This window comes from Meles meles, chromosome 9 (genome assembly GCF_922984935.1).
Source record: "Meles meles chromosome 9, mMelMel3.1 paternal haplotype, whole genome shotgun sequence".
NCBI classification, from domain to species: Eukaryota; Metazoa; Chordata; class Mammalia; order Carnivora; family Mustelidae; genus Meles; species Meles meles.
The window spans coordinates 14,785,219-14,797,977 of NC_060074.1; the positions used below are offsets into that span (position 1 = coordinate 14,785,219).

General features: G+C 37.6%; 1 protein-coding gene across 2 annotated transcripts in view; it reads left to right on the forward strand.

Annotated features, from left to right (window-relative positions):
- CARF (calcium responsive transcription factor) overlaps nt 1-12,759 on the forward strand; it is a 115,933-nt gene that overhangs the window by 81,615 nt on the left and 21,559 nt on the right. For both annotated transcript variants that reach the window (XM_046018691.1, XM_046018693.1), the window contains exon 17: nt 6,063-6,225. The gene's annotated coding sequence lies outside the window, so the exon portion shown is untranslated. The remainder of the gene's footprint in view (nt 1-6,062; nt 6,226-12,759) is intronic.

The window sequence follows — 12,759 nt, forward strand, 5'->3', positions numbered from 1 at the left end:
TTCAGCACAAGAGGTTGGCCATGACAGCCGTGAAAATGAGCCGCTCGGAGCCCCTGCTGCGGATGGAGTAATTGACAAATGGTCCCAGCCACTATGCTGTGGATCTGCCACGGTGCTTGTGCAGAAGATGGGCTTCCCGCAGGCCGCTCCCAGACAGTGGCTGAGACGGCAAAAGTACGAAGATGGTCCCGTTTCTGTGAGGAGGAGGACTCTTTGACTTGGGGTTTCCCCATCAGCCTTGCAGCCTTTACTCAATACTAATTAGGCCCTTGCATTGAAGAACTGAAGTTAGACTCCCCGCGCCCGAGCCTCATAAATATCTTACGTTTGCCCTTCTTCCTCAGAGACACCGCTAAGATCTGTCAAGGTAGTATTCTTACTGCAATAAGCAAAATACTTAGTTTTTCTTTATCAACAGGTTATTGTAGTGGTATTTTTAGGCAGGTAGCATTCAACAGATGAGAAGGAGCCATCATTCAAAGTTAGGGGGAAGAGCTTCACAGGTAGGCGGAATAGTAAATGCGAAGGCCTTGAGGTGGGAAAAGGGCATTGAAGGACAGAAAGGCCAGTGTGGTTTTAGCTTAGAAGCAATAGAGAAGGTGGTATGGGATGAGGTCAGAAAAGTACAGAAGGCCTTGGAGTCCATGGTAATTGTAGTATCAATATCATTCTGAGTAAAACAAAACCCATTAGAGGGTTTTTAATGGAGGAGTGATTTACCTGGGTTTATATGTTGTAGAAGAGTGTGTTATGAAGGGACATGAATGGAAATGGGGCCAGCAATTCCATTATTGGAATAGCGCAGGTGAGACCTTAGGTGATTTAGCTCTAGAGTGATAGTGATACAGGAAGAAAAGAGAAATGGACAAATTCAGGATATATTTTAGAGGTAAAATCATCAGGACTTGCTGACTGGTTGGCGGTTGGGGAGGACATGTGGGGATGTATGTGAAGGAAGCGAAGGAATGAAGAATGACTCCAGCCAGGGTTTTACCCTTGAGCAACTGTGTGAATGGTAGTGAATTTTACTGAGCTGAGGAAAACTGAGGGGAGGAATAGATTCAGATGAGAAAAGCAAGAGCTCTCTTTTGAACCTGTCTGGTTTTGTCTTCCAAATTGAAATATTAAGTAGGCACTTAGAGTTGTAAGTCTAGAGGTCAGGATTGGAGATAAACATTGTTGTGATTGATCAACATACGGATGGTAATGAGGAACTAGACAACAGAGACACCACCTGAGGAAAAAAATGCACATAAAGAAGAGGATTGCCCGGAGGCCTTCCAGCGATTACATTAGCTAGAGCAGGAAATACATGTAAGATGCTAAAAGGAACACCAAGAACACTTAAAACTGGTAAATTGAGTCCACTTTGGAACCTGTGAGGAAAAATTGGGGCAGAAACTATCTCAGATTAGGTTAGTTGCTAATTAAAGCAATCTGTTCTATCCCTTAGTTAACAAATATGTATTCAGTGTATACAATGTATTATAACAGACGTGTCCAAGAGACATTACAGCATAAGGTGGTAAATCCAGTCTGAATAGCCCTTAATAAACCATGTTTATATATAATACGCCCCTGCAAGTGAGGCATGTCGGATTTTTAGACTTGATTATAAAAATATTTCAGAAAAGTAAGTCTGTCTGCTTTGTAGTCTTTATTTAATTTTATTTTTTATTTATTTATTTTTTAACATCTTAATTTTATTTTATTTTTTCAGTGTTCCAAGATTCACTGTAGTCTTTTTTTTTTAATTATTTATTTATTTGACAGAGATCACAAGCAGGCAGAGAGGCAGGCAGAGAGAGAGTGAGAGGGAAGCAGGCTCCCCGCAGAGCAGAGAGCCTGATGTGGGACTCGATCCCAGGACCCCGAGATCATGACCTGAGCCGAAAGCAACGGCCTTAACCACTGAGCCACCCAGGCGCCCCCACTGTCGTCTTTTTTTTTAAGGATTTTATTTATTTATGAGACAGAGAGCGGTTGCACAAGGGGGAAGGGGCAAAGGCAGAGGGAGAAGCAGGCTCCCCACCAACCCCAAGGTCACGACCATGACCAGAGCATAAGGCAGACACTCAACCAACTGAGCCATCCAGGTGCCCCCGTTTTCTAGTCTTTTTAAAACTACCTTAGACTCTTAATTTTTATCTTTTTTATACATTATTCAATTTTTAATTTAATAAACATTAAACTTTTTAAGTTATTTTGCTTTTTTGCCTAAAATATATTTAGATGGCAGTAATAAATTCTGCCTTTAAAAAAAGATGATTAGAATTATATAAATATATTAACTATCTTAAGAAGACACTTCTCAGTTCAGGCTGGATTAACATGTGAAAATACATTATAATGTTTTGATATTCTTCTAGAAGAGTTTAACCAAATGATATAGGAAAAAAAATAACAACTAGCTTGGAGTAGCTATAAAAATACAATTTGTGGCTTTCAAAATAACAGACTTCTGTATCAGTTGCGTAATAGCGATTATTTATTCATGGAGTCTTTTTATTTCCATGGAAACACTGAGATCATTTTAATTTTTAATTACACTAGAGTTTACAGTTCCATAGACTTTAACTCTGTAGTAGCAAGTACAGAAGCTAGAGCTTTATCCATTTCCACTTAAAAAAATATAAAGGAGGAAGAGAGGGTTTTAAATGATCATGAATTTCATTTAGTTACAACCTTTAGCTGCATAATTTCTCCTAAACATGCCCTGCAATTTTTTGTCCAATTAATTCTTCATTTTTTGTCTACACCCTTTGGCTAGAAGTGTTTTCACAGGAAGTGACTGCAGTGTGAAATTCAGCAATGGGTGCTGTTAAGTAGTTTGTGAGATGTCTAAAGTTGTTGTCAAGTAGTAGAAGCAGGAGACCAGCTCTGCCACTTAAATTAGCTGAATTATCTTAGGGGAATCAGTTCATTTCCCTGGCCCATGATTTCTTCCTCTGCAACCTGAAGACTGAGGCTGAATGACAGAATTAAATGATTCTCTGAAATAGCTTGACTATGTGGTGCCCAGGACTTGTGGCAAATATCCACATGGGCCTTACAAATATGGTCATAGTATTTCTCATGACAGGAGTACCTGTCAACAGGGACTGGATGCAGAACAGTCATAAAAATCTATTTAATGGAACAGTTTGTTCACTAAGTAGATCTAATGAGGATTTTATAGATAGGAAATCTTTTTTTTAACCCCCTTTTTGTATCATTGCATTTCCTGATATATAAGTTTTACAGGTTTGGTTCCTGTTTGATCAAGGTAATTTTCAGAGTGCAAACGATGTTGTTGCAGTCGTTCTAATTTATTACTAGTTTTGTTACTCTCTTACTGTGCCTAATCTATAAATTTAAATTTATCATAGATACATATAGGAAAAACATAGTTTGTTTGGGTTTAGTATTGTCCATGGTTTCAGACATCCACTGAGGGTCTTGGAACATTTCTCCCATGGATAAGAGAGGACTATAGTAATTTGTCTTCTTTAAACATAATTTGGATCATATACAGTTATAAATCCTGCTTTTTCAAAAAATGAACACTATATTGTATTGAAGGTTTCTTCAAAATTGTTCTTAATTGATGCATAATATTGCATAGCATGTTTTTCACATCCATTTTAATTATCCCCAGACTGTTGAACATTTAGATATTTTCAGTATTTTTAATGCCAAATATTTTTTGTATAAAAGTCATTTTTTGCATCTCTGACTGTTTTTGGTGTGGATTCCTACACATAAAATAACCGTTCAAACAGCACTTTTACTCTTGTTAATATTATCAATTTTTTTTCCCATTAATGTTATACTGTTTGTCTATTCAAAGTAGTTTTTGTTGTGCATTAAATCACATCCTAAAGCACCTGGGTGGCTCAGTGGGTTAAAGCTTCTGCCTTCAGCTCAGGTCATGATCCCAGGGTTCTGGGATCAAGCCCCACATCGAGCCCTGTATCAGGCTCTCTGCTCGGTGAGGAGCCTGCTTCCTCCTCTCGATCTGCCTGCCTCTCTGCCTACTTGTGATCTCTGTCTGTCAAATAAATGGATAAAATCTTTAAAAAAATCACATCCTCATGAGAATTAAATATAATTTAAAGACTTTGTAATTTGAAAAACCTTTTGTTCAAATTAACATTTTTATTAGGTGTTTTCATATATATTTTTTAATGTGAAATACAGTCTTTTCAATAGCCCATTTTTACACTTGATCTTAGCCAAAAGGCCGAGAAGTGATTCACTAGTCCATTTTTTTTTTTTTAAGATTTTATTTATTTGACAGAGATCACAAGTAGGCGGAGAGGCAGGCAGAGAGAGAGAAGGGAAGCAGGCTCCCCTCTGAGCAGAGAGCCCGATGCTGGAGCTCCATCCCAGGACTCCGAGATCATGACCTGAGCCGAAGGCAGAGGCTTTAACCCACTGAGCCACCCAGGCGCCCCCACGAGTCCATTTTTATATTGCAATTCAGCTAAAAAATAAATTTCTATTGGCCTTTATTTTTTTTTATTGTGGAAAAAAATTTTTTTTAATTTCTTTTTCATTTTTAAATATTTTTTTGAGAACTTTGAGTCATTTGATTTTTTAAGATCTATGAAAAACATTTGGGGAAAAGCAGTAGAAAAGAGATGGGGAAAGTTAACTCTTTAGGATAGAGTGTAAATCAGTGGAAGAACAGCCCAATGTGAATCCTGTGTTATGTAATGTTCATAAATCCTGTCTTTCTCTGTGCAGTCCTTTGTTTATTTTTTAAAAACATGTTTATGGGGTCATTGTTTTTCTCTTATTACTCAAGCAGATCTCTGGTTGTAAAAGATTAAAATATGGAAATATGCATAGGAAATTACTTCCTCGCTGACACATTTCCTTATAGATAACCATTATCCACAGCATTTTAGAGTACAGTATTCCTATTCTTATTCTATTAATATGTATATATCTCTATATTCTTTAAATGTGTATATATAAGTATACACAAACATATATGTAAAAGTAAATGGATCATATAATACCTACTATTCAGAATCTTAAGTTTCCTTACCTACTAGTATGTCTTTAAGAGCTTCCTTTTTCTCCCTACAATGTAAGAAGCATCCTTCCCCACATTATATACACTACAGATGATTGTAATAAAAAATTTGATTAAGATATGAAAGATGTTTTTAAAATAATAAAAATCACCTGAAGTCAGTCCAGAGATAATCACTATTAATATTTTGGCAACCATTCTTTCATGCATCTCTTAATATATCATATGTAATTAGTGTTTTTCTGACACCCAACTGGTATACTGCAATTCAGTTCTGGCTTCAGCCACCCGAAGTTAACACAGACCACACAAATTGAAGGGCATGGTTTCCAACAAGACTGCCCCTACTTCAGACACCAGTCAAAAATAGGGTCCCCAGGCCACCTGCATGTCCAGCTGCCAGCAAATCTGGGACAATCCCATGACCTCTGAAGATTTGATAATTTGCTGGAATGACTCAGAACTATATTTAACAATTACAGTTTATTAGAAGGATACAAGACAGGAACAGCCTAATTAAGAGACATTTAGGGTGAGGTCTGGGAGAGTCCTGAATGCAGAGGTTCCCATACCTTTTCCTCATGGAATCAGGTCACTTCCCCTCCCATGATATCAGTGTGCTCACCAACCAGGAAGGACCACTGAGCTTCATTCATAACTGGTAGGTTTTGTTTTTTTTTAAGATATTTATTTATTTATTTATTTATTTATTTATTTATTTGACAGAGATCACAAGTAGGCAGAGAGAGAAGAGGAAGCAGGCTCCCCACTGAGCAGAAAGCCCGATGCAGAGCTCGAACCCAGGACCCTGGGATCATGACCTGAGCTGAAGGCAGAGGCTTTAGCCCACTGAGCCACCCAGGTGCCCCCATAACTGGTACTTTTATTGGAGTTTCATTACATAGATATAATTGATTAAATAATTGGCCTGTGATGGAACTCATTCTCTAGCTGCCTCCTTTTCCCAGACGTCAGGAGGTTGGGTTGACATCATATGATTCAAAGTCCCAACCTTATAATGGCATGGTTGGTCTTTCAGGTATGACCAGCCATCCTGAATGATTGAAGCTATCTAGGGCCCACCATGATTAACCTCATTTGCATAAAGTAAGATGTGATCCAAAGGGCTCATGAGTAATAGACATTCCTTTTACTTGGGAAATTCTGGGAACTTAGTTCACTCCCAGGAACCAAAGACAAAGGTGAGTTAAATCCTTTATTATACGGAAATGTCATATATATAGTTTGTTTTTTATTGTAGATGCCTATTTTTGTCTCTGATTTCTTACTGTGTCTATATATTAGTTCTATCTCATTTTTTCTCCAAGGATATGGTATGAAACATAACATGTTTTATGTATTAAATATATTAACTCTGTCTATAAATAGTTCTTCTTCCCTTTTTTAGTTTGCCCTTTAATTTGGTGATTAAAATGCGTAGTCCTATGTTTAGTTCTTCTCCTTTAGACAACAAATAAATATTTATCTAAAACTTCTTACAGCTTTTAAGTCTTTTTTCCCCTCATATATTGAACTTATTTCGGTGCAGAGTACAGGTAAATTTTAAATAGAGGTTTGTTTTTTTTTAAGTAACTGATTGTCCCAACACAATAAAATGAATTTCCATTTTTCAGATTTACCCTTGCAAGGAATTTGGGGTTTGATATGTTATGAGGAAAGTATTATTATCCCCATTTTTTAGATGAATACACTGAGATTCAAAGTGGTTAAATAACTTTCCCCCATTTATCTGGAGAGGGCAGAATTGTCTATCTGAATCTAAAGCCTAAAAAGCACATTTATTAAATACTTTTTTTTTTAAAGGGGCATTTAAAAATTGCCAACATCGGAGTCACACATCAGTACCAGATGACTTAGTGGGTACTTAAGATTATGAAATAATTTGTTCAGATATGATGATTGAAAATTAAGCAGAACACAGGTGAAAACCTAGTCACGACAGTGGAAAATTAAATTAAGCATAAGTGTAGGATATCCAAACAAAATTATTTCCCACTGTGTTGATCAATTTAAATTAATACTCTACTTATTACTGAATCATACAGAAATGACTAAAAATGTTCACCAAATTTTGGGATTATGCTTATAATCAGCTGGAAAGTTTGGTGATGCACATATATATATATATTTTTAATTTATTTAACAGACAGAGAGCACACGTAGGCAGAGAGGCAGACAGAGAGAGAAGAGGAAGCAGGCTCCCTGTGGAGCAGAGATCCCGATGCGGGGCTCAATCCCAGGACCCTGGGATCATGACCCGAGCGGAAGGCAGAGAGGCTTTAACCCTCTGAGCCATCCAGGCACCCAACTGTGATCACATATGAAGACAATTCATATTAAGAAGTCCAAAGGGGCATATTAAGGAGATAGAAATCTTCCTGAGCAGCTCAAATTCAGAGACTCCTGCATTATAGAGGACTACTCAAAGACACATGCTGTACATTAAGACAGAAATTGAGGGGCATTTGGGTGGCTTTGGCTCAGGTCATGGTCCTGGGGTCTTGGGATCCAGTCCTGCATCAGGCTCCCTGCTTGGCAGGAAGCCTGCTCTTCCCACTCTCGCTCTGTCAAATAAATAAATAAATAAAATCTTGAAAAAAAAGTGATTCTCAAATGGAAGATCATAAGAGATGTTGATTTGTGATCAAGTGACTTCACAAAAGCAATTCCTTGTAGTGTATTTTAAGGTGAACAGCAGAGACTCATTTGTTGAAAGATGGTAGTGACGGGTACTGAATTTCAGGAGGGCCCACTAGTTGAACAAAACGATTTAGTGGGAAACTATCACTTTTTTCCTCTCCTTCTGTCTGTAATAGGGCACATTGAAAACATTTATACTTAAAAACTAGAATGTTAAGCTGAAAAGAAGGAGCAAAATAATTCAGATCACCATGGATGAACCAAGTAGTTAAAATTTCATAGATAGGGGCGCCTGGGTGGCTCAGTGGTTTAAGCTGCTGCCTTCAGCTCAGGTCATGATCTCAGAGTCCTGGGATCGAGTCCCACATCGGGCTCTCTGCTCAGCAGGGAGCCTGCTTCCCTCTCACTCTCTCTGTCTGCCTCTCTGCCTACTTATGATCTCTCTCTGTCAAATAAATAAATAAAATCTTTAAAAAAAAATTTCATAGATAAAAAGCAAGTGGAGAAGATGCTATTTTGTGAAATATGGCATCAGCATTCACTATATTTATAGAGTAATACATTTACTTTTTTTTTTTAAGTAGGCTCCATGCCCACAGTAGGACTTAAACTTAGGACCCTGAGATCAAGAGTCACATGCTCTCTGAACTGAGCCAGCCAGGCACCCCATAATATATTTACTATTAAATATACTACTGAATACATTTTAAAAATTGACAACTACTGCATGAATTATAAAAATCTGCTCTAGGGGCGCCTGGGTGGCTCAGTGGGTTAAGCCGCTGCCTTCGGCTCAGGTCATGATCTCAGGGTCCTGGGATCGAGTCCCACATCGGGCTCTCTGCTCAGCGGAGAGCCTGCTTCCCTTCCTCTCTCTATGCCTGCCTCTCTTGTGATTTCTCTCTGTCAAATAAATAAAATCTTAAAAAAAAAAATCTGCTCTAGGCTCTGACTTCCTCCATTAATCTTACCTTTAGATACTATTATGTTTGGTTAGTACTTTATAGTAATAATAATATTTACAACAATATAACCTTCCTCAAGTTATACAGCATTCAGATTATCAGTAATCTGATAATCAGTAATCGTGAATCATTTTTTTTTAAGATTTTATTTATTTGACAGAGAGAAATCACAGAGAGGCAGGCAGAGAGAGAGGAAGGGAAGCAGGCTCTCCGCTGAGCAGAGAGCCCGATGTGGGACTCGATCCCAGGACCCTGAGATCATGACCTGAGCCAAAGGCAGCGGCTTAACCCACTGAGCCACCCAGGTGCCCCAGTAATCATGAATCATAAAGCCATTACTTATTTTGTTTGAGTAGGCAGGCAGTTAGGTTCTAGCAGGAGGTCTAGAAACCACCAAAAGAGAAGTCGGGGCCAGCTATCTGGAAAGTCCGAGCCTGTCCTAGCAGCTCTCCACAAGAAGCCGGATCAGACAAGACAGATCCAAGATGACAGGGGCCATGGCAGGAAACCCTTGACCAACTAAGGAGGAAAAGGCTCCAAACCCTGCTTCTAAGAGATCCTTGCCCTGAGTAATGAAGATGCCACCCCCTAGTTAACAGCTGCTACTAAATGATAAAAACCCAAACCCAAGAGTCAAAGCTCCCATACTTGCTCTTTCTTTTTCATGCTCACTCTCACTCTCTATCTTATTTTAATTCCAGTATAATTAGCATACAAATTTATATTATTTTCAGGTGTAAAATGTAGTGATTCAACAATTTAATACGTTATTCAGTGCTTATCATGATAAGTGTACCTTTTAATCCTCTTCACCTATTTCACCCATCCCCCCACCTCGGTCTTCTCTGGTAACCACCATTTTCTTCTCTATAGTTAACAGTCTGTTTCTTGTTTTGTCTCTCTCTTTTTTTCCGTCTTTGATTTGTTTCTTAAATTTCACATATGAGTGAAATCATACGGTATTTGTCTTTCTCTGATTGACTTATTTTGCTTAGTGTTATACTCTCTAGCTCCATCCATGTTGTTGCAAATGGCAAGATTTCATTCTTTTTGATGATTAATATTTCATTACACACACACACACACACACACTACACTTCTTTTTCCATTCATCTGTTGATGGACATCTGGGCTCTTTCCCTATCTTGGCTATTGTAGACGTTGCTGCTATAAATAGGGTGCGTGTATCCCTTCGAATCAGCATTTTTGTATCCTTTGGGTAAATACCTAGTAGTGTGATTGCTGGATCATAGGATAGTTCTGTTTTTAACTTTTTAAGGAATCTCCATACTGTTCTCCAGAGTGGCTGCACCAGTTTGTGATCCCACCAATAGTGCAAGATGGTTTCCCTTTCTCTGCATCCTTGCCAACACCTGTTGTTTCTTGTGTTGTTGATTTTATTCCTTCTTATAGGTGTGAAGTGATACCTCATTGTAGTTTTGATTTGCCTTTTCCTGAAAATGAGTTAGGTTGAGCCTCTCTTCATGTGTCTTTTGGCCATTTGTATATCTTCTTTGGAGAAACGTCTGTTCATGTCTCTGTACCCATTTTAAATCGGGTTTTTGTTTTTGTTTTTTAAATATTGAGTTACATAAGTTCTTTATATATTTTGAACACTAACCCTTTATTGGATATGTAATTTGCTAATATCCTCTCCCATTCTGTAGGTTGCCTTTTCATTTTGTTGACTGTTTCCTTTGCTGTGCAAAAAGAAACTCTTTATATAGTCACAACAGTTTTGTTTTGTTTGCTGTTGTTTCCCTTGTCTCAGGAGGCGTACATAGAAAGATGTTGCTATGATTGATGTCAGAGAAATTACTGCCTTTGCTCTCTCTTCTAGGACTTTTATGGTTTCAGGTCTCACATTTAGGTCTTCAGTCATTTTGAGTTTATTTTTGTCTACAATGTAAGAAGGTGGTCGTGTTTCTTTTGCATGTAGCTGTCCAGTTTTTCCAACACCATTTGTTGAAGAGAAAGTCTTTTCCCCACTGGATATTCTTGCCTACTTTGTAAAGATTAGTTGTGGGTTTATTTCTGGGTTTCCTATTCTGTTCCGTTAATCTATGTGCCTATTTGTGTGCCAGTACCACGCTGTTTTGATCACTACAGCTTTGTAATATAACTTGATATCTGGAATTGTGATGCTTTGAGCTTTGGTTTTCTTTTTCTTTTCTTTTCTTTTTTTTTTTTTTTTTTTGAAGATCTTATTTATTTATTTGACAGACAGAGATCACAAGTAGGCAGAGAGGCAGGCAGAGAGAGAGGAAGGGAGCCTGATGCGGGGCTCGATCCCAGGGCCCCAGGGTCATGACCTGAGCTGAAAGCAGAGGCACCCCTGGTTTTCTTTTTCAAAATTGCTTTGGCTATTCAGGGTCTTTTGTGGTTCCATACAAATTTTAGGATTGTTCATTCTAGTTCTGTGAGAAGTGCTATTGGTATTTTGATAGGAATACTTTAAATCTGTAGATTGCCCTGGGTAGTAATGACATTTGAACAGTATTTTTTCTTCCAATCCATGAGCATGGATTGTCTTTCCATTTCTTTGTGTTATCCTCAATTCTTTCATCAATGCTTTAGTTTTCAGAGTACAGGTTTTTCACCTCTTTGGTTAGGTTTGTTTCTAGGTATCTTATTATTTTTAGTGCAATTATAAATGGGATTGTTCTCTTAATTTCTCTTCCTGCTGCTTCATTATTAGTGTATAGAAATGTGACAGATTTCTGTACATTGATTTTATATCTTGCAGTTTTACTGAAGTTATCAGTTCTGGTATTTCTTTTAGTGGAGTCATTTCAGTTTTCTGTGTATAGTATGATGTCATCTGCAATAGTGAATGTTTTACTTCTTCCTTAATGATTTGTATGCCTTTTATTTCCTTCTGTTCTCTGATGGCTGTGCCTAGGATTTCCAGTCGTATGTTGAATAAAATGGTGAGAATGGGCTTCTTTGTCTTGTTGCTAACCATAGGGGGAAAGTTCTCAGTTTTTCCCCATTGAGTTTGATATTAGCTGTGGGTTTTTCATATACAACCTTTATTATGTTGAGGCATATTCCTTCTAAACCTACTTTGTTGAGGGTTTTTATGATGAATGGATATTGTACTTTGTCAAATGCTTTTTCTGTACTTATTGAAGTGATCATATGGTTTTTATCCTTTTTCTTAATGATGTGCTGTATCTCACTGATTTATTTGGGAATATTGAACCACTGTTGCATCCCAGGAATAAATGCCATGTGATCATGGTAAATGATTATTTTAATGTTTTGTTGGTCTTGGTTTGCTAATATTTTGTTGAGGATTTTTGTATCTATGTTCATCGGAGATACTGCCCTGTAGTTCTCTTTTTTTGTGGTGTCTTTATCTGGTTTTGGTATCAGGGTGATACTGTACTCAGAGAATGAGTTTGGAAGTTTTCTTTCCTCTTCTATTTTTTGCAATAATTTGAGAAGAATGTATATTAACTCTTCTTTAAATGTTTGGTAGAATTTGCTTGTGAAACCATCTGCTCCTGAATTTTTTGTTTTGGGGGAGTTTTATGGATTAATGATTCAATTTCATTGCTGATAATCAGTGTGTTCAGATTTCCTATTTCTTCCTAATTCAGTATTGGGAAGTTACATGTTTTTAGGAATTCATCCATTTCTTCTAGGCTGTCCCAATTTGTTGGCATATAATTTTTCATATTCTCTTGTAATTATTTATATTTCCTTGGTTTTCATTGTTATTTCTCCTTTCGTTTGTGATTTTGTTCTCTCTCCCTCTCTCTCCTTCTCTCAAGCTCATCTGCTCTCACATCTCAAGAATGTACTTTCAATTTAATAAACTTTCCTGCTTGTGTTGCTTGTTGCTGTCCTGTGTCTGTCCTTGAATTCTTTCTGGTGATGAGAAGAAGGATCATCTTTGGGATGGGTTGGGTGGAAGCCCCAGGGCCTGGGGTCTCTCAAGTTCACCTGGCAACAATTTAACTTATATTTACTTTAGCTGGTTCCAAAATATGATAATAGATAATATTTATTGAGAGCCAAATGCTTTATACTTATCAGTTAATCCTCACACCTGGCCTGGGTATTATTATCGCAATTTTATGGAAGAAAAACAAACAGGTAGAT